The 22509-nt window shown below is 47.8% G+C and overlaps 1 protein-coding gene across 5 annotated transcripts in view; it reads left to right on the top strand.

Annotated features, from left to right (window-relative positions):
• Positions 1-3697: 3697 nt before the first annotated feature.
• Positions 3698-22509, top strand: part of LOC144773613 (transient receptor potential cation channel subfamily M member 2-like) — a 1994366-nt gene continuing 1975554 nt past the window's right edge. For all 5 annotated transcript variants that reach the window (XR_013600026.1, XR_013600027.1, XM_078658754.1 and 2 more), the window contains exon 1: positions 3698-3772. The gene's annotated coding sequence lies outside the window, so the exon portion shown is untranslated. The remainder of the gene's footprint in view (positions 3773-22509) is intronic.

Genomic DNA, 22509 nt, shown 5'->3' on the forward strand with positions numbered 1-22509 from the left:
AGATTTGGTCAATTCTAATATAATTGAACCCATAGAATCATCTCCTTGGGTTTCTCCTATTGTTCTTTCGTTAAAATCTAATGGTGAGCTCCGTTTGTGTGTGGACCTCCGCAGTTTGAATAAGGAGATTTGGACTGACATGCATCCTCTCCCAAAAATTAATGAACTCATTTCTACTCTTTCTGGCGCTTGTGTGTTTTCCACTTTAGACCTTGCAAGCGCATATCATCAAGTTGTATTACATGAAGAGTCGAGGAATTTGACTGCCTTTGTCACGCCTGAGGGAATGTATCGTTATTTACGCATGCCTTTTGGCCTGGCAAGCGCTGCGTACGTTTTTCAGCGCTTGATGAAAGAAATGTTAGAAGGTTGCAAAGGCGCCATCGCATTCCAGGATGATATCCTGATTTATGGCAATGATGTAATGCAACATGATGAGAATTTAAAAACTGTTCTAGGAAACATACAATCAAAAGGGTTAACACTAAAATTTAACAAATGTAAGTTTAGACAACTTAAGGTTGAATATTTGGGACATGAGGTATCCAAGGAAGGCATTAGACCAAAATTTGATCATATTGCTGCTATCTCCAAAGCACCTGCACCAGTCACTAAGGATCAATTATCTTCTTTCCTTGGCTTAACTGAATACTTTAGTAGATTTGTAAAAAATTATGCTTCCAAGGTATCTTCTCTTAGAGAGTTACTTAGAAAGAATGTTAAATTTCTATGGAGTAATGAACAACAACTGCAATTTGATGTGTTGAAAAAGGAGATTTGTTCAGCCCCCTTCTTGAAACCATTTGTTGTGGGCAATGATTGTATTGTTTCTGTGGATGCAAGTAATTCTGGTTTAGGAGCAGTTCTTTCACAGAAAAATGGTTGTGGAGAAAGCATTGTTTCGTATGCTTCAAGGACATTGAGGGGGGCTGAAACTAACTATTCCACAATTGAGAAAGAATTATTAGCTTGTACGTGGGCAGCCCAGCATTTTCGACAGTTTTTGTGGGGTACTAAATTTGTTCTCAGAACGGATCACAAACCTCTTGTGAACATGTTGGGTGCGGGTGGTGGCAGGATTTTGACAGCTCGTTTGGCTAGACTAGCAGCCAAATTACAAGAGTATCAATGCACTGTAGAGTATATTCCCGGTAGACTCAATGTACATGCAGATTGCATGTCTAGATTAGCCTTACCTTGTCAGAGTGGTGAACATTCAGAAGAATGTGATGTAGCTTACACCACTAAGGACATAAATATGAGTGATTTGGAAGTTACTTCAGAGGATGTTTGGGTCAAAGCCATGTCTGAGGATGATGATCTTTGTCTTGTTGACACCTATATGAAGTGTGGTTGGCCTGAGGAGAGGAAGTTGTCAGGTGATTTAGGTTCTTTTTTCAAAGTAAGAGATGAGCTTATGTCTTTCCACAATGTTATTACAAGAGGTGACAAAATTGTGCCTCCTTTAGCTGTTAAGGAAAATTTAATTAGAATTGCTCATGAAGGTCATATGGGCATGTCAACCACTAAGAGACGGTTACGTGAATACTATTGGTGGCCTTCTATGGATGCTTTAGTTGATAGGTGGGTTAGGAATTGTCTTCCATGTTCCAATAGTGATAAGACTGTAAAACCCCTCACTACCCTTATAACCCCTATTGAGTATTCTGAGGGTCCTTGGAGAAGGTTGGGGATTGACATCATTGGACCTTTGAACTTGTCTGGTAGTAAGGAAGTTTTTGGGTTGGTCCTTATCGACTACTTTTCTAAATGGCCGGAGGTCAAAATTGTGGAAAAAATTACTTCTGGCCAAGTCATTGAGTTTCTAAGCAACATTTTCAGTCGTGAGGGTCTTCCGAATGAAATTATTTCTGATAATGGCTTGCAGTTTATCAGTAATGAGATTGAGTTGTATTTCAAGGAACAAGGGATTACTCACAAGAGGGTTTCCAACTATAACCCACAGGCCAATGGCCAGATTGAGCGTTTTAACAGAGTGATTATGGAATCCATTCAGTTAGCTGTCAGAAGTGGGTTAGATTGGAGGAAAGCACTTCGTGCTACTTTACTTACTTATAGGATTTCACCCAATTCTGTAACGGGTTGTTCCCCATTTGAATTATTAAGGGGTCGTAAGGCTGGTTCTAAATTGTTACCCTGGTGGTTGAAGACGGATGTTCCGGATGTGTCTGGTCCTGATTTGAACAAGGTTAGAGAACGTGTTAAAGCATATCAAGAGAAAATGGGTAAAAGTTCTAATAAGGAGGTTTCTAGTCAGAAAATTAAGATTGGTGATTTAGTCCGAGTAAAGTTTGGAAACACACTTTCTAGAAGGTGGGCTAAGTGGTCTGATCCTGTTAGAGTAACGGAAGTGTTCAGTAAAGCTGTGCGTGTTGAAGGGGGGAAAATTTGGAATTTCAGGCGTGTATCCATTGTTAGATTAGACAAATCGCTTTTGAATTCTGCTAAACCTTATTCTCATGTCAATGACGAGGACAATGACCAAAATATTTTGGATGACCTTTATATTCAACAGAATTCTCAAAATGCTTGTTCTTATGATTTTGCTAGTTCTAATGAGCTCACGGTGCATGACCCGCAGGTTATTATTAACAACACCAATGATGACTCTGAGATTGTGGGTGTCTCTGGTGATGTTGATGGTAATCCTGCAATACAAGATCTCTCTGTACATGATGTTGCAGATCAGGTGATAAGGAGAAGTTCACGTGTTTCGCATCCACCTGTGAAAATGAAAGACTATGTTTGTTCCTAGTTTTTTTTGTTTTTTTGTTTTTTGTTCGTTATTTCAATGGGGGGAGGTGTGTTGTATGCTACTGATGTGCTCCTTGGCACACAGGCTACTTGGAATTAAGAATGTTCTTTATGTTCTCTTGTGTTCTCACTCTGGTGCTCCGTGAAAGTCAGTTGGAGACTGATTGCCTTTCATGCCAGTGTGGTTGTTAAGCTGTTCCCTGCATACAAGATTAAAGCCTATTCTTGATACAAGACTTCTGGTGTTTGGACCTTCATCATTTACTACAATACTAAAGGTCTAAAATATTATTACAGCTTGACTAACCCTGTAACACAGTGACTAAATACATTAATTATAATAAGCAGCTGAGATCCTCACTGGGGCCTCTCAGCCTGCTTGGTCAGGTCTTACATGTGGCACAGCCTGGACAAACTATTTGTCAATTGTTATTACCTTTTAGTTTCTGGTGGTTTACAGCAGTTTCAAGATCTTCTGAGTTTGTCATTGCTCAAATGGGTGTCATTTCTTATATTGATATGTTTACCTGGTCTCCATTGCTTGAGTTTGCTCACGAGAAAGTGTCACTCATAGTCGTTGAAATGTCACTCATAATTACACAGAAATTATGAAAATGTCACACAAAGCAATCTGAAACCTTGGCAGCTATGTTAAATATTTGTGAGTAACATGTTAAAAACGAATGTATCCAGACAACCTCGATTAAAGGAACTAATAGCAACGCAGAAAGGAACCTCTAGATTGTTCTTTAGTTTAGACCTTTAAGAAAATAATATATTTGGCAGCCAAGGGCCAAAATCTGGACTTTCTTTTGACAGCAGTCCGTCTTTTGTGTCGTTGCACTGGGGTAATGTCCTTCTTTTGTTTCCATGGTCCTACCTCGAACCGCCTAGGCCCAGTTACGCTCAGCGGCATGCGTCCCTCTGACGTCACTTCCGGTGTCGGCCCATTCGCTGAGAGGTGCGCAGAGGCGGAGCAGCGGCGCGGAAGAGGCAGGTAGGTGGCCGCTGCGGGGGCGGGAGGACGGGACGAGGCCCCCCGCTGGAGGCCTCGGGCTCCGTTGTCAGCGGTCCCTCACCAGGGCCTCTCTGAGGCTGCGGGGTCCGGACTCAGTGAGGGACTCGCCTCTTCAGGAGAGTCTGACACGTTGTTTCTGCCCCGGAGATGGTGTCTCGCGCACCCCCTGAAAGAGGGTCCGAACACGGGTCAGAGGACGGGCAACCACTGAAGTGGAAGTGCCCAGAATTTCGAAACCGAAAACCCGAGCAGGCTACAGAGATAGAAGAAGGAATAGTACTGGTCAATGCTGGCACAGGGCTAACGTGATACACACAGCTTCAGAGAGACAGGGCTACAGTAATATACACAACTCCAGGGACTTAAAGCTGCATTATAACACGCAGCCCCAGGGATACAGGGCTGCATGAATACACAGCTCCGGGGACATAAGGCTATATTACTACACACCGCTCCAGAGACACAGGACTATATTAACAAGCATTTGCAATGCCATAGGTATCGCATTTGCGAGAGTTTAAGCTATTGGCATTGTAAATGACAATGCCTTTTATTTATGTTTTAAAAACCAACACGTAAATAAAAAGCATTGCCATTTACAATGCCAATATCTCAAACTCTCACAACTGCAAGACCTATTGCATTGCAAATGCTTGTTATTCGCAGGCATCATCAGTTAGTTGCATCTCAACTGGGTAGAAAGTGACAGGACGAACCACCAGTTGGCAACTCAGCATTTCATTTGAGAAAGTTACACAAAGTGTGTTGCAGTACGTATGCCTGCTGGTTAGACAGGCAATACGGCAACATCGGTCACAGCATAAAATATAGTAAAACATCTCATCAGGATTACCTCAAGCGAGAAATGTACACAGTTTAGGTACGTTTATACCGCCCGACAATCTCGATCGACTGATAAGATTTAGCACATACCAGAGTGTCCGTGAGGGTCGCATGTAATAAACAGGACTGTATCTGCCTTCATTAAGAGAAATCAACCCTGCATTGCCAAATAACGTCACGGGGAACAAGTCTTTCCAACAAGACAGACAGCCACCACCACTCACATCTTTTACTTACATCAGTTCCAAAGTACGGGTAAGCCATTCCTTCAGGGCCTTGAAGTTCTCAATGTTCATTCTCATGTGCCCGGGGGCCCCTCAACTTCTTCCTCCGAGGGGACGGGCAAAGCCCCCTACAGCTCCCCCGTCGCTCCCCTGGTGTCAGGCAATGGTCCTTCGGCTTTACAAAGTCCCCCCGGACTTTCGCCCTCCACCACCAGGGCCAAGGCGCGGCGGCCGGGTAAGTGCCAGGCTCCCGGAGGAGGGCGCGGTGGGGTTCAGGGTGGTGCTAGGTGGGGGATCCGCACGGTGCGGTTTCTTGTTCGCCCACAGGGTACCCGGAGACTACGGTCAGGGGCAGAGCTGCTCCACAACAGAGAACGGCAGATTTCTCGCAAGACAGTCCGGTAGTAGCGCAGTCCAGTTGCTGCCTCCCTCTGCCCACCAGCTCACACGCCACAGTGCTCAGTATACAGCGCTGGTAACAACACAGGGAAAAGGTGTGCGAGGCGCTTGCTCAACACGTCGGGGGACACAAAGATAGACATAGAGGAAAGACTAACACGACAGTTGCCACAGAGTACGGTCCAAGAGGTTCAAACTGGATGCCATCTTGAATGATTGTATTTTACTGCTTTCCAAAATGTCACTTCTGAATAGAAAAATTAGATGTTTTACCAAGCACTATGTTAATATTCAATTGCAAACACAGTATAATATGACACGTGATTCACCCCTACTATTAATATTGACAACTTGAAAATGTCATTAATACTTCTTACGATAGCTAAACATTTAACCAATCCAATCATTCTTTATTTCGGCCATTTGAGACCATAAAAGATTCATTAAAAACATTAAAAGACATCCACATAGAGTAAAAACATGACATGATACGTAACCATGCATTTAGTTAAGTTGTAATTTTTTTTTACTTTTCAAATATATTCTAAGTATATGGCTACCCATCTTAAAAACACATTTAGGATTACCCCAGTCAGAAATGGGTGACATGGAAAACGAGCAAGACGGAGAGGCGGAGCGAGGCAAGCGCGCCACAGCGAGAAATCTGTTTTGCATTATCGGACACGATAATGCAAACCAGATGTTGGCAGTGCAGGTAACTGCCACCAATAGGCCGTGGGCGAGGCAAATACGGGACATGCGCCCGCCTTTGCCCAATTGAGTGCTGTCTTTCTTATAAAGATGCACGCAAAGCCCAATTGCCTGCGAGGAAAAGAAAACCACACGCACAAGCTTGTGGTCAGATTCGAAAAGCCCTTACATGGAGTCTTCACCAGAGCAGCACATGCGCACTGCTACAGGCTCGACCTAAAAAGGGAACAGAAGTAAACAAAGGAGAAAGCGAAAAGAAGCAAACAAAATAAATAGAAGTGAAAGTAGAGTAATGAAGATATAGAAAAAATGAGAACAAGGAAAGAGCAAGCGAGAAACAAAAATTGAGAGAAGTAACGAGAAAAGGAGAGCAAGTAGAGTACATGTAGAAAAGGGAAGAGAGGAAGAAAAAAGAAAGAAAAATACTCAAAAAATAAGAAGAAAGAAAGAAGACAATAAGAAATAAAGAAGCAAAGACCAGGAAAGAAAAACCGTGAAAAACAGAAAAACTAGAAATCAGGGTAAGGAGAGAAGGAATGAAGGGATGAAAGAGACACAGAAAAAAGAAAGTACAAAAAACAGGAAAGGGAGGGAAGTAGTGGAAGAAATGCGAAAATGATATAAGTGAAAGGAAGTCAGCAAGAAATTGAAAAAAGGTTGATTAAAGAAAAGAGAAGTTGAGAAAGAAAGTGGGACAGAGAATAAAGAATAAAGAAAATAGAAGAAAGGAGAAAAACAGGAGAATAAGAAAAACAGAAAATAAAGTGAAGGGAAGTAGAAGCAAAAAGAAAGAGCTAAGGAAACAAAGAAAAAGAAATATTGAAAAAGGAAACCAATAGAAAAAGAAATAAAATGATACTAAAGTAGCAAAAAAATTATTTGTTAGAAGAGAGTGGGCTACACGTTCGTGCATTTTCAGATTCCTGTGCCCCACAGAAAACATTGCACCTGTTGGAAACCCCTGTTATAGGTTAACATTTCTGAGCCAAGCAATGAGTTATTCTCCTAACAAAGTAGAGTGGAAGGCGCCTGCAACGAAAGGGAAAAACTCGAAATCATTTTGAAATTGACATTAGAGTTACAATGGAATACTTTTGGATAGCTAAAGCCTACCCCTAGTTCGACCCATGTTAGAAAGGCACTTGATTAATGTACATAAATCATAAGCTAACTTTTACCCTTTCATATATTGAATATGACTTCTTTATGTGGATATACTGCAATCTGTTATCACACAAATTTAGATTGGAACACATGAGTTAACGTGATTAGTAATCATGATAGAGCACACAATGTCTGCTGCTCCGTCACTATGGGAATTGTAGACAGATATTCACTATAAAAGGACCCCTTAAACAATGTTGGCTCCGTGGTGACCTGGCCATATTTGAGCTACCAACAAGCTATGGCCAGATTTCCAGGAGTACCAAGAGAGGTTTGAAGATATGTTCACTACCAAGAGAGCCCTGGACACATTACTACCAGGAGAGCTCTGGACCTATGTATACTACTGAAGGAGCCCTGCACCTAAACATTCCCCGTCCAGGCTGCTTTAGACAGGTGTCTTTCGATCTACAGTGCCAGTGTTGTTGCAGGGGTGCATGGGCCCTAATACAAGCACCGAAAATGGTCTCCTTGGTCCCCTTTTGGGTAGTAAAAGTCACCCATAATTGAGGACTAGTAGACCCATTTGGCCCCTGCAGCACTAGTGATAGCTTAGCTACATCCTTGCACCAAACCATAGGCTTGTTAACTACCATATGAGCTCAGGGCAGATGTTTGCTGCAAAGGCGCCCCCAATTGGATGATTACAACCAAGTATGACGTAGGCATGTTTTCATCATGGGGTTTTCGTTATTTAGGGCACTTGGGCGTAGGCAGATGTTTACAAAGTGAGAAGAAGTAGAATTTTATCATCATTTTAGAAAAGCCTAGTCAAAGCTGCAGGGCCAAGGGAACTCTAGTAGAAGGGCCTTCACTAGAAAGCAACCTGGACAGGTAGATTAACACAGCCGAATAAAAAAGTAAAAAAAGTACTACTCAAATATTCAGACAGTACTCTGAGTTCTCCACAACATAAGAACCTGAAAGACATACTTTCGGTCAGGGAGAGGAACAAGTTACACATGCACAATAAATGCACCGGATGGAACAGATCTCAAGGTAGTAGAAAATGTGTGCCTTGTACAGATCACGCATCTCTGTAATGGCATTGACCATTGTAATTGGGGACCGCTATGGGCGTCGTCTCGGGCAGCCTATGAGCTCCCAGACAAATGCAGACATATCAAAGGAACGCACAGCATGGACTGGAAAGTGCAGAGGTTTACTCTCACACTGTGACGAAAGTATGTCTACCCAATAAAACAAGCGGTTTTACAACTATTTCCAGAATAAAATACTGCTGAGGAAGAGAAATAAACAGCCGTGTTTGGAGAGTCGGACCACACCTGCTTTGTGGGATGGGGGAGACGGACGCAGGTCAGGGGTGTCTCTCATCTGGCGGGCAGGAGGGGGCGTGGCCTCAGCCTCCAGTCGGCTCTCGGTCCGCTCGTGAGTGCCACTTCTTCCTTCCATGTGGCTGGAGGCGCCTCGGTCCTGCTGCTTGCTGCTGCTGGCTGGAACCATGCTGAGCAGGCTGGGGCTGTGCTGCCTGCTGCTGTGTGTGCAGGTGAACGGCTAGAGGAGGCATTTTCCGAGGTAAAGGTGGAAAGCTGTTGGGGTGATGGGAAGATATTACAAGGTAAGATCAGCACTTTCTGTGTGCGCGCGGGGGGTGGGGCGGCGGCGTGTGTGTGCTTGTGTGTCTGTGTGTGTGTGCCTGCGGGGGTGGGGGGCGGCGGCGTGTTAGTGCTCGTGTGTCTGTGTGCCCGCGTGGGGGGGGCGTGTGTGTGCTCGTGTGTCTGTGTGTGTGTGCCCGCGTGTGTCTGTCTACGTGCGCGTGACGGGGATCAGCTTGCCGGAATCTGAGAGCGTGTTCATGTGCGCGACCTGATCCGATTCCGGCAGGCTGCGCGTGACAGTGTCTTGTTTCCCCTTTAACTCCTTGAACGCAAAACTGATTGCAATAGGGCTCCACAGCGACAATCGATTGCGTCGCAGTGCGAGCCCTAATAACCACAGCTCCGAGGACATTAGGCTACATTAATACACAGCTCTGGGGACACAGTACTACATTATTACACACAGTTCCAGGGACATAGGGCTGCATTATTACACACAGCTCCGGGACATAGGGCTACATTAATACACACATCTCCAGGGACATTGGGGTACATTAATACACAGAGCTCCAGGGACATTGGGCTACATTAATACACACATCTCCAGAGACATTGGGCTACATTAATACACAGAGCTCCAGGGACATAGGGCTACATTAATACACAGAGCTCCAGGGACATTGGGCTACATCAATACACACATCTCCAGGGACATAGGGCTACATTAATATACACATCTCCAGGGACATAGGGCTACATTAATACACAGAGCTCCGGGGACATAGGCCTACATTAATACACACATCTCCAGGGACATAGGGCTACATTAATACACACATTTCGAGGGACATTGGGCTACATTAATACACAGAGCTCCAGGGACATAGCATAGGGCTACATTAATACACAGCGCTCCAGGGACATAGGGCTACATTAATACACAGAGCTCCAGGGACATAGCATAGGGCTACATTAATACACAGCACTCCAGGGACATAGGGCTACATTAATACACAGAGCTCCAAGGATATTGGGCTACAACACATCTCCAGGGACATTGGGCTACATTAATACCCACATCTCCTGGGACATTGGGCTACATTAATACACATATCTCCAGGGACATTGGGCTACATTAATACACACATCTCCAGGGACATTGGGCTACATTAATACACAGAGCTCCAGGGACATAGGGCTACATTAATACACATATCTCCGGGGACATAGGGCTACATTAACACCCACATCTCCAGGGACATTGGGCTACATTAATACACAGCTCTGGGGACATAGTACTACATTATTACACACAGTTCCAGGGACATAGGGCTGCAATAATACACACAGCTCCGGGGACATAGGGCTACATTAATACACACATCTCCAGGAACATAGGGCTACATTAATACACACATCTCCAGGGACATAGGGCTACATTAATATACAGAGCCCCAGGGACATAGGGCTACATTAATACACACATTTCCAGGGACATTGGGCTACATTAATACACAGAGCTCCAGGGACATAGGGCTACATTAATACACACATCTCCAGGGACATAGGGCTACATTAATATACAGAGCCCCAGGGACATAGGGCTACATTAATACACACATTTCCAGGGACATTGGGCTACATTAATACACAGAGCTCCAGGGACATAGGGCTACATTAATACACACATCTCCAGGGACATAGGGCTACATTAATATACACATCTCCAGGGACATAGGGCTACATTAATACACAGAGCTCCGGGGACATAGGGCTACATTAATACACACATCTCCACGGACATAGGGCTACATTAATACACACATTTCGAGGGACATTGGGCTACATTAATACACAGAGCTCCAGGGACATAGCATAGGGCTACATTAATACACAGCGCTCCAGGGACATAGGGCTACATTAATACACAGAGCTCCAGGGATATTGGGCTACAACACATCTCCAGGGACATTGGGCTACATTAATACACACATCTCCAGGGACATAGAGCTACATTAATACACACATTTCCAGGGACATTGGGCTACATTAAAACACAGAGCTCCAGGGACATAGCATAGGGCTACAATAATACACAGAGCTCCAGGGACAAAGGGCTACATTAATACACAGAGTTCCAGGGATATTGGGCTACATTAATACACACATCTCCAGGGACATTGGGCTACATTAATACACACATCTCCAGGGACATTGGGCTACAACACATCTCCAGGGACATTGGGCTACATTAATACACACATCTCCAGGGACATAGGGCTACATTAATACACACATCTCCAGGGACATTGGGCTACATTAATACACACATCTCCAGAGACATTGGGCTACATTAATACACAGAGCTCCAGGGACATTGGGCTACATCAATACACACATCTCCAGGGACATAGGGCTACATTAATATACACATCTCCAGGGACATAGGGCTACATTAATACACAGAGCTCCAGGGACATTGAGCTACAATTAATACACACATCTCCAGCGACATAGGGCTACATTAATACACAGAGCTCCAGGGACATTGGGCTACATTGATACACACATCTCCAGGGACATTGGGCTACATTAATACACACATCTCCAGGGACATTGGGCTACATTAATACACAGAGCTCCAGGGACATAGGGCTACATTAATACACACAGCTCCGGGGACATAGGGCTACATTAATACATAGAGCTCCAGGGACATTGGGCTACATTAATACACAGCTCTGGGGACATAGTACTACATTATTACACACAGTTCCAGGGACATAGGGCTGCATTAATACACACATCTCGAGGGACATAGGGCTACATTAATATACAGAGCCCCAGGGACATAGGGCTACATTAATACACACATTTCCAGGGACATTGGGCTACATTAATACACAGAGCTCCAGGGACATAGGGCTACATTAATATACACATCTCCAGGGACATAGGGCTACATTAATACACAGAGCTCCGGGGACATAGGGCTACATTAATACACACATCTCCAGGGACATAGGGCTACATTAATACACACATTTCGAGGGACATTGGGCTACATTAATACACAGAGCTCCAGGGACATAGCATAGGGCTACATTAATACACAGTGCTCCAGGGACATAGGGCTACATTAATACACAGAGCTCCAGGGATATTGGGCTACAACACATCTCCAGGGACATTGGGCTACATTAATACACACATCTCCAGGGACATAGAGCTACATTAATACACACATTTCCAGGGACATTGGGCTACATTAATACACAGAGCTCCAGGGACATAGCATAGGGCTACAATAATACACAGAGCTCCAGGGACATAGGGCTACATTAATACACAGAGCTCCAGGGATATTGGGCTACAACACATCTCCAGGGACATTGGGCTACATTAATACACACATCTCCAGGGACATAGGGCTACATTAATACACACATCTCCAGGGACATTGGGCTACATTAATACACACATCTCCAGGGACATTGGGCTACATTAATACACACATCTCCAGGGACATTGGGCTACAACACATCTCCAGGGACATTGGGCTACATTAATACACACATCTCCAGGGACATTGGGCTACATTAATACACACATCTCCAGGGACATAGGGCTACATTAATACACACATCTCCAGGGACATTGGGCTACATTAATACACACATCTCCAGAGACATTGGGCTACATTAATACACAGAGCTCCTGGGACATTGGGCTACATCAATACACACATCTTCAGGGACATAGGGCTACATTAATACACAGAGCTCCAGGGACATTGGGCTACATTGATACACACATCTCCAGGGACATTGGGCTACATTAATACACACATATCCAGGGACATAGGGCTACATTAATACACACATCTCCTGGGACATAGGGCTACATTAATACACACAGCTCCGGGGACATAGGGCTACATTAATACATAGATCTCCAGGGACATAGGGCTACATTAATACACACATATCCAGGGACATAGGGCTACATTAATACGCACATCTCCTGAGACATAGGGCTACATTAATACACAGCTCTGTGGACATAGGGCTACATAAATACACACAGCTAAAAGGACATAGGGCTACGTTAATACACACATCTCCAGGCACATTGGGCTACATTCATATACACATCTCCAGTGACATAGGGCTACATTAATACCCACATTTCCAGGGACAGAGGGCTACATTAATACGCACATCTCCTGGGACATAGGGCTACATTAACACACAGCTCAGTGTACATAGGGCTACATAAATACACACAGCTAAAACGACATAGGGCTACATTAATACACACATCTCCAGGCACATTGGGCTATATTAATAGCCACAGCTCCTGAGACACAGGGCTGCATGAATACACACAGCTCCAGGGACATAGGTCTACCTTAATACCAAACCTCGACATAGGGTTAAATGGTACGATATAGGGATGTGTTAACACACAACCCCAGGGACATAGGGCTACATTAATGCACACAGCTTCAGGGGCATAGGACTACATTAATACCACTCCTTGAAATAGAGGTACACAATACCATATGGGGATGTGGTAACAAATAGCCCCATGGACATAGGGTTACATGAACACCTCTCCTTGGCATTGTACTACATTGATAGCACTCCTGGTATAGAGCTGCATTAATACGTCTCCCCTCTATAGGAATTTGGTAATGCAAAGTTCCAGGGAGATAGTGCTACTTTAATACACAGAGCTCCAGGAACACAATGCTTCATTAATACCGCTCTTCAATATAGGAATGTGGTAACACACTGCTCCATGGATATAGGGCGATTTTAATACCACACAGGGACATAGGGCTTATATTTCATTTTAAGAAAAATGTGATGCTGTTGGGACGAGGTTTCAAAAACTGGGTTAGTCTAGGAAAATTCCACGATGTTCCCCCAACCCTGCACTAAATGAATGGATTAAAAAGCAACCTTTGGCAAAGCAATAGATCTGGCTGTAAAGTGATAATTCATTAAGCCTTTATCTCAGCCTTGCTGATTTCTGCAGATAAAAATCCTTAGTTTTTATTAGGTCAAGCTATTTATAGCTCTGAACTATTACAGTTGAAACAAACTCTTTGACCAAGAGGATTCCAAGCCGGATTCCTCCCAATGCATGTTGTCTACTGAAGCGTGACGCTTCGCCAGGTGCGCTCTTGGCCTCACTCACACCCCATATGCTCGATATGCTCGTTCCCTCCCACTCGCTTGCTCCCCTGCTCTCCCGCCCCTCCCCCCAGCAATGCCGAGCCAGCCACTTCACGCGCTCAGCAGGTCATAAACAGGACCATCTGCTTTTCTTCAGAGCCGTGACGCCGCGGCTCGCCCCCCACCCCCTCCCGCATTCACATCTGATGCCCACTTTTAAATTACTTTTTAGCCTCAAGGTCTTATCCTGTTCCGGAACCGGGGCACGTAGGGAATTGTGGCTTTTTCTTTAATCTCAAATCACTCCATTCCATATGAGGCTTTAAGATTATTTCAGACTCCCTACACCTCCCAACCACAGATCAGACTGTAATATTCAATGTCGTGCCTTAGGCACTCATCCCCCATGCCGATGCAACCACCTCTCCCCTCATCAAAGCGCCTCGTTAGGCCATTGACATGTTTTCAAGAAGTGCCTGCCCGATAAGGCTATTGAATGACCGGGCAAATTTGGAGTTACGGAGTGAGCGAACACCACGACACAGCCTGTCCATTCCACCGTAGCGATGGAAAAATGCATGTTTTAGAAATAGGTTCATTGGGGACTTTGCATTGCTACATACAGTGCATGTGGGTGATTACTGCGCCTTGTTGTCTTTCACACCACCACCTTCTCCCCCCCCACAGCAATGCCGAGCCAGCCACTTCACGCGCTCAGCAGGTCATAAACCGGACCATCTGCTTTTATTCAGAGCCATGACGCTGCGGCTCGCCCCCCACCCACCTCCCGCATTCACATCTGATGCCCACTTTTGCTGCTCAGCTTCAACTAGTGCTCGACATCGCACACCAGTTCAACACTCCTCACATGTATCACCCTGCCCCACCGAAGCTCTCTTTACCACCACTGCATGGCCCCAGCCCCTCTGAAACTCTTTAATCCCATTTCCACCTTCTCACAACCCCTTCGAGCACTGTTATCTTAACATTTGTGTCTACCGTAGTTTGCATTCAAGGATACCAGCTACCCCACAACAGCACAGTTGATAACCTCCCGCTCCCCACCGATTCCCCCCCTTCCCAACAGGTTTGCTCCAAAGTTGAAAAAGTTAGAACGTTTAGACTGGAAGGGGTATCCCCCCATACCAGTGGATTATTGGAAATGCTTATAGACAAAGATGACATGGCAACACATACGGTAGCATATCATGATGGCCCTGTCAACATAACACAGGGCCATTATCACGCTAAGAGTGATGGGTCATGTACCACAGACAGTTTTCACTATCCTCAGGGGTAAGCTGCTGATATTGCAGTTTTTTTTTGGTATGCACGAATGGACCAAATAGCTTGGAATTGTCGATCAGCACAAGATTACTGTATGAGAATGTATACCCGGCTCTTACTGATATTGTGTACTTACAGTAATGTATCACTGTACTGCATAATCACTGTCATGCTGAATTTACAACGCAAACAAAAACCCAATAAACAAATTTAAACAGTAAAAAAAATCTTAATATTTGTGTTTCTCTCTCTTATGTCTGCCCTGCAACCATTTACTTCGTACCCTCACACACCCTCACCCTCACTCCTCCTCACCCCCACACACCCTCACACCTCCTCACCCTCACACCCTCTCACCCTCTCACCCCCTCACACCCCCTCATACCCCCTCATACCCGCTCACCCTCACACCCCCTCACTCACCCTCACTCACCCTCACACACCCTCAAACCCTCTCACCCTCACACACCCTCAGCCTCATCTCCACCCTCACCCACCCTCACCCACCCCCTCACCCCACCTCACCCTCACACCTCCTCACCATCACACACCCTCACATCCCTCACACCCCGACTCACACCCTCAACCTCACACCCTCAACCCTCAACCCCTCACTCACCATCACACCCTCACCCCACACCCCCTTCACACCCTCACTCACCCTCACACCCTCACCCTCACCATCACACCCCCTCACTCACCCTCACCCTCACACCTCCTCACATCCTCTCACCCTCACACCCCCTCATCCACCCACACCCCCTCATCCACCCTCACACCCCCTCATCCTCACACCCCCTCACTCACCCTCACCCCCCCTCACTCACCCTCACCCCCTCACCCTCACTCACCCTCACACACCATCACACCCCCTCACACCCCCTCACCCTCACATCCCCTCACCCACCCTCACACACCCTCACACCCTCACACCCTCACACCCTCCAACTCCACCCTCCAACCTCCAACTCCACCCTCCAACTCCACCCTCCAACTCCACCCTCCAAATCCAACTCCACCCTCCAAATCCAACTCCACCCTCCAACTCCACCCTCCAACTCCAACTCTACCCTCCAACTCTACCCTCCAACTCCACCCTCCAACTCCACCCTCCAAGTCCACCCTCCCACTCCACCTCCACCCTCCAACTCCACCTCCACGCTCCAACTCCACCCTCCAACTCCAACTCCACCCTTCAACTCCACCCTTCAACTCCACCCTCCAACTCCACCCTCCGCCCTCCACCCTCCGCCCTCCAACTTCCACCTTCCAACCCCACCTCCACCTCCACCTCCAACCTCCAACTCCACCCCCTCCAACTCCACCCTCCAACTCCACTCCACCACATCCAACTCCACCTCCCCAATTCCAACTCCAACTCCACCCTCCAACTCATCCCTCCACACCCTCCAACTCCACCTCCAACTCCACCCTCCAACTCCACATCCACCTCCTACCCACCCCACCTCCTACCACCCACCTACCCATCATCCACCCTCCAACTCCACTCCAATCCACCCTCCAACTCCACCTCCACCCTCCAACTCTACCTCCACACTCTAATCTCCCTCCAACCACCTACCCTCCACCTCCACCTCCAACTCCTCCCTCCAACTCCACCCTCCAACTCCACCCACCAACTCCACCCTCCAACCCCCTCCAACTCCACCTTCCAACTCCACCCTCCAACTCCACCTCCAACTCCACCCTCCAACTCCACCCTCCACTCAACTCCCACCCTCCAACTCCACCCTCCAACTCCACCCTCCAACTCCACCCTCCAACTCCACCCTCCACTCCACCCTCCAACTCCACCCTCCAACTCCACCCTCCAACTCCACCCTCCAACTCCACCCTCCAACTCCACCCTCACCCCAACCACTCCACCCTCCAACTCCACCCACCTCCAACTCCAACTCCACCCTCCAACTCCAACTCCACCCTCCAACTCCAACTCCACCCTCCAACTCCACCCTCCAACTCCACCTCCATCCCACTCCAACCCACTCCACCCTCCAACTCCAACCCCACCCTCCAACTCCAACCCCCTCCAACTCCACTCTCCAACTCCACCCTCCAACTCCACCCTCCAACTCCACCCTCCAACTCCACCCTCCAACTCCTCCTCCAACCACCCTCCAACTCCACCCTCCAACTCCACCCACTCCACCCTCAACTCCCCAACCAATCCACCCTCCAACTCCACCCCCACCCACCCTCCAACTCCACCCTCCAACTCCACATCCACCCTCCAACTCCACATCCACCCTCCAACTCCACCCTCCAACCCCCTCCAACTCAACCCTCCAACTTCCACCTTCCAACTCCACCTTCCAACTCCACCTTCCAACTCCACCCTCCAACTCCACCCTCCAACTCCACCCTCCAACTCCACCCTCCAACTCCACCCTCCAACTCCACCCTCCAACTCCACCCTCCAACTCCACCCTCCAACTCCACCCTCCAACTCCACCCTCCAACTCCACCCTCCAACTCCACCCTCCAACTCCACCCTCCAACTCCACCCTCCAACTCCAACTCCACCCTCCAACTCCAACTCCACCCTCCAACTCCAACTCCACCCTCCAACTCCAACTCCACCCTCCAACTCCAACTCCACCCTCCAACTCCAACTCCACCCTCCAACTCCAACTCCACCCTCCAACTCCAACTCCACCCTCCAACTCCAACTCCACCCTCCAACTCCACCCTCCAACTCCACCCTCCAACTCCACCCTCCAACTCCACCCTCCAACTCCACCCTCCAACTCCACCCTCCAACTCCACCCTCCAACTCCACCCTCCAACTCCACCCTCCAACTCCACCCTCCAACTCCACCCTCCAACTCCACCCCCACCCTCCAACTCCACCCTCCAACTCCACATCCACCCTCCAACTCCACATCCACCCTCCAACTCCACATCCACCCTCCAACTCCACCCTCCAACTCCACCCTCCAACTCCACCCTCCAACTCCACCCTCCAACTCCACCCTCCAACTCCACCCTCCAACTCCACCCTCCAACTCCACCCTCCAACTCCACCCTCCAACTCCACCCTCCAACTCCACATCCACCCTCCAACTCCACATCCACCCTCCAACTCCACCCTCCAACTCCACATCCACCCTCCAACTCCACCCTCCAACTCTACCCTCCAACTCCACCCTCCAACTCTACCCTCCAACTCCAACTCAACCCTCCAACTCTACCCTCCAACTCCAACTCAACCCTCCAACTCCACCCTCCAACTCCAACTCAACCCTCCAACTCCACCCTCCAACTCTCAGGGACACCACCACATCACTCAGGGAGACCATCACATCACTCGGGAACACCACCACATCACTCGGGAACACCACAATCACTCGAGGAACACCACCACATCACTCGGGGACACCACCACATCACTCGGGGACACCACCACATCACTCGGGGACACCACCACATCACTCGGGGACACCACCACATCACTCGGGGACACCACCACATCACTCGGGGACACCACCACATCACTCGGGGACACCACCACATCACTTTAATACACCACCACATCACTCAGCACCCCACCCGACTTGAAAGGAAGCCTCGCAATCTGCTCGTTCCCTCCCCTCGCTCGCTCCCCCGCCCCCTACCAGGCTCTTTTATCTACTTGTCTGCTTCTCTATTGTCTTTCACAACAATCCGTACTACTTTCAACACATTTTTAAGCATATTCTCCCATCTGCACTGACCCCCCCCCCCTGCATACATGTGGGGCACACAGTGTACAATACCATAAAAAAGTGCTCCCAAAGGCACAATCTCGCATATTAGTCTTGGGCACACACACAAGCCCTTGGTAATTTGTGTTTGTAACAGACTTTCTCCACAAAGAGGGACAAAATATGCGTTGGCACACGTCAGAGCCATATCTCCACCACCCTCTCTCCCGTTATGTGTGCTAGCCCGAGCCGAGACAGCTTCCCGGGCTGGGAAGCGTCTGATTGCAGCCGCACCAGAGTACTTCAAAGGTCGGTGAAAGACCATTCAGTTGTTAACGAGGCTTCGCAGTGTTGTCACCCTTTTTTAGAGCCCCTGCATCTCCGTTCTGAGAGGAGCGGGGAGCTGCGTTTGAGTCTCGGCCCCTGGGGCCAACATTCTCAGGGCTCTTGTCTGGAGCAGTTACACCTATTTAATGCACATGGAAATTCCATTTACAAATTTTATATAGCGCGAACTTCACCAGAAGGTAGCTTTGGCAACTATTTAATTAAGGCATCACGTGCACTCTGGTGCTTAATATAAACCGGTGACTAACGGAACGCGAGAATGTTTAAAAGCATTTCAAATGCTGCAGCAGCACGTTTCCTTTGATATTTGCTGCCAAAAGATTTATGTGCACACAGAGCCACTTTAAAGTATGTTTTTGATGGAAATGAAAACATGTATTTCAAATAAAAGCGCGCGCCTCGCATGGTAAGAAAAAAATGCATTTAGGACTTCCTGCAGCCAAATACTGAAACATGATAATCGGGTCTCGGTTATTAATACTGTAGCCCTTTCCACCAAAATAGACTACAAATGTCACTCGAGAACCCTTAATGAGCAACAGGACGCTGCCCGCACCTTCAATCAACCTTCGCTTTCCTTAAAGTTCTTTCCCCTGTATCCTTTAGTATATTTTTAAATCCGACCTATGCAATGCTTAATTTGTGTAAATTCACTGGAAGGCTGCCTGCCCAGAGGAAGTTGTAAAAGTCACATACTTAACTATTCGTCGCTTCGCTCTGCACCCTGCGTCACCCCCCCCCCAGATGAAAGGAGGCGGACATTTGTTTAGAGCTTGTAAATTCAGAACCAATTGGTCTGCGTTCCTGAATATGAAAGGGGCTCGATAAGATCTGCTTGCAGGCCGTCGTCTGGAGTGTGGTGCGTGTTAACACCTCAATACAGTTCAGGGAGCCTCTTCTACTGCAAGCTGTCCCGGTGGCTCAGATCAAACCCGGGATAGCTAGATCAGAGGGATTTTAAAACAAAGCAACAAAAACTCCCCAATCCGCTTAGAAGGGCTCTCAAAGCCTCAATGACCAGGTCTGGTGAGATGCCATCCTAATTACAGCAGATAAAGTGCAAGGGCAGCAGAAGCCATCTTTAGTAGTCAGATGACTGTATACCTTGTTTTATTTTTTTACATGTAATACATGTGCACGTGAATGCAAGCAGCAGCTTTCTCTGAATATATCACTCAACGCCACAGCATCACTCAACACCACAGCATCACTCAACGCCACAGCATCACTCAACGCCACAGCATCACTCAACGCCACAGCATCACTCAATGACACAGCACCACTAAACACCACAGCACCACTCAACGCCACAGCATCACTCAACGACTCAGCATCACTCAACGACACAGCACCATTAAATGCTACAGCACCACTCAACGTCACAGAACCACTCAACGTCACAGAACCACTCAACACCACAGCACCACTCAACTCCACAGCAGCACTCAGCGCCACAGAATCACTCAGCACTACTGAATGCCACAGCACCCCACAATGCCACAGCACCCCACAATGCCACAGCACCACTCAACGCCAGAGCACCACTCAGCGCACAGCATCCGTCAACGCCACAGCATTACTCAACGCCACAGCATTACTCACCTATATATATGTGTTGACAAAACTTGGCTTCAATAAAAATAAAATAAAAAAAACATTACTCAACGCCACAGCATCACTCAACGCCACAGCATCACTCAACACCACAGCATCACTCAGCACCACTCAACGCCAAAGCACCACTCAACACCACAACACCACTCAACACCACAGCACCACTCAACACCACAGCATCACTGAACGCCACAGCATCACTCAGCGTCACAGAATCACTCAGCACCACCACTGAATGCCACAGCACCCCACAATGCCACAGCACCACTCAATGACACAGCACCACTAAACACCACAGCACCACTAAACACCACAGCACCACTCAACGCCACAGCATCACTCAACGACTCAGCATCACTCAACGACACAGCACCATTAAATGCTACAGCACCACTCAACGTCACAGAACCACTCAACACCACAGCACCACTCAACTCCACAGCAGCACTCAGCGCCACAGAATCACTCAGCACTACTGAATGCCACAGCACCCCACAATGCCACAGCACCCCACAATGCCACAGCACCACTCAACGCCAGAGCACCACTCAGCGCACAGCATCCGTCAACGCCACAGCATTACTCAACGCCACAGCATTACTCACCTATATATATGTTTATGTTGACAAAACTTGGCTTCAATAAAAATAAAATAAAAAAAACATTACTCAACGCCACAGCATCACTCAACGCCACAGCATCACTCAACACCACAGCATCACTCAGCACCACTCAACGCCAAAGCACCACTCAACACCACAACACCACTCAACACCACAGCACCACTCAACACCACAGCATCACTGAACGCCACAGCATCACTCAGCGTCACAGAATCACTCAGCACCACCACTGAATGCCACAGCACCCCACAATGCCACAGCACCCCACAATGCCACAGCACCCCACAATGCCACAGCACCACTCAATGCCACAGCATCACTCAACGTCACAGCATCACTCAGCACCACTCAACGCCACAGCACCACTCAACGCCACAGCATCGCTCAGCCCCACTGAATGCCACAGCATCACTCATCGCCACAGCACCACTCAGCGCACAGCATCACTCAACACCACAGCATCACTCAACGCCACAGCATCACTCAACGCCACAGCATCACTCAACGCCACAGCATCACTCTATGCCACAGCATCACTCAATGCCACAGCATCACTCAACGCCACAGCATCACTCAGCACCACTAAACACCACAGCACCACTCAACGCCACAGCATCACTCAATGACAGAGCATCACTCAACGACACAGCACCACTAAATGCCACAGCACCACTCGCTGTCACAGAACCACTCAACACCACAGCACCACTCAACTGCACAGCACCACTCAACGCCACTGCATCACTCAGTGCCACAGAATCACTCAGCACTACTGAATGCCACAGCACCCCACAACGCCACAGCACCACTCAACGCCACAGCACCACTCAACGCCACAGCACCACTCAACGCCACAGCACCACTCAACGCCACAGCACCACTCAACGCCACAGCACCACTCAAGGCACAGCACCACTCAGCGCACAGCATCACTTAGCGCACAGCATCACTTAGCGCACAGCATCACTCAATGCCACAGCATCACTCAACGACACAGCATCACTCAACGCCACAGCATCACTCAGCACCACTAAACGCCACAGCACCACTCAAGGTC

Source organism: Lissotriton helveticus, chromosome 8 (assembly GCF_964261635.1).
Source record: "Lissotriton helveticus chromosome 8, aLisHel1.1, whole genome shotgun sequence".
In the NCBI taxonomy this organism is placed as follows: Eukaryota; Metazoa; Chordata; class Amphibia; order Caudata; family Salamandridae; genus Lissotriton; species Lissotriton helveticus.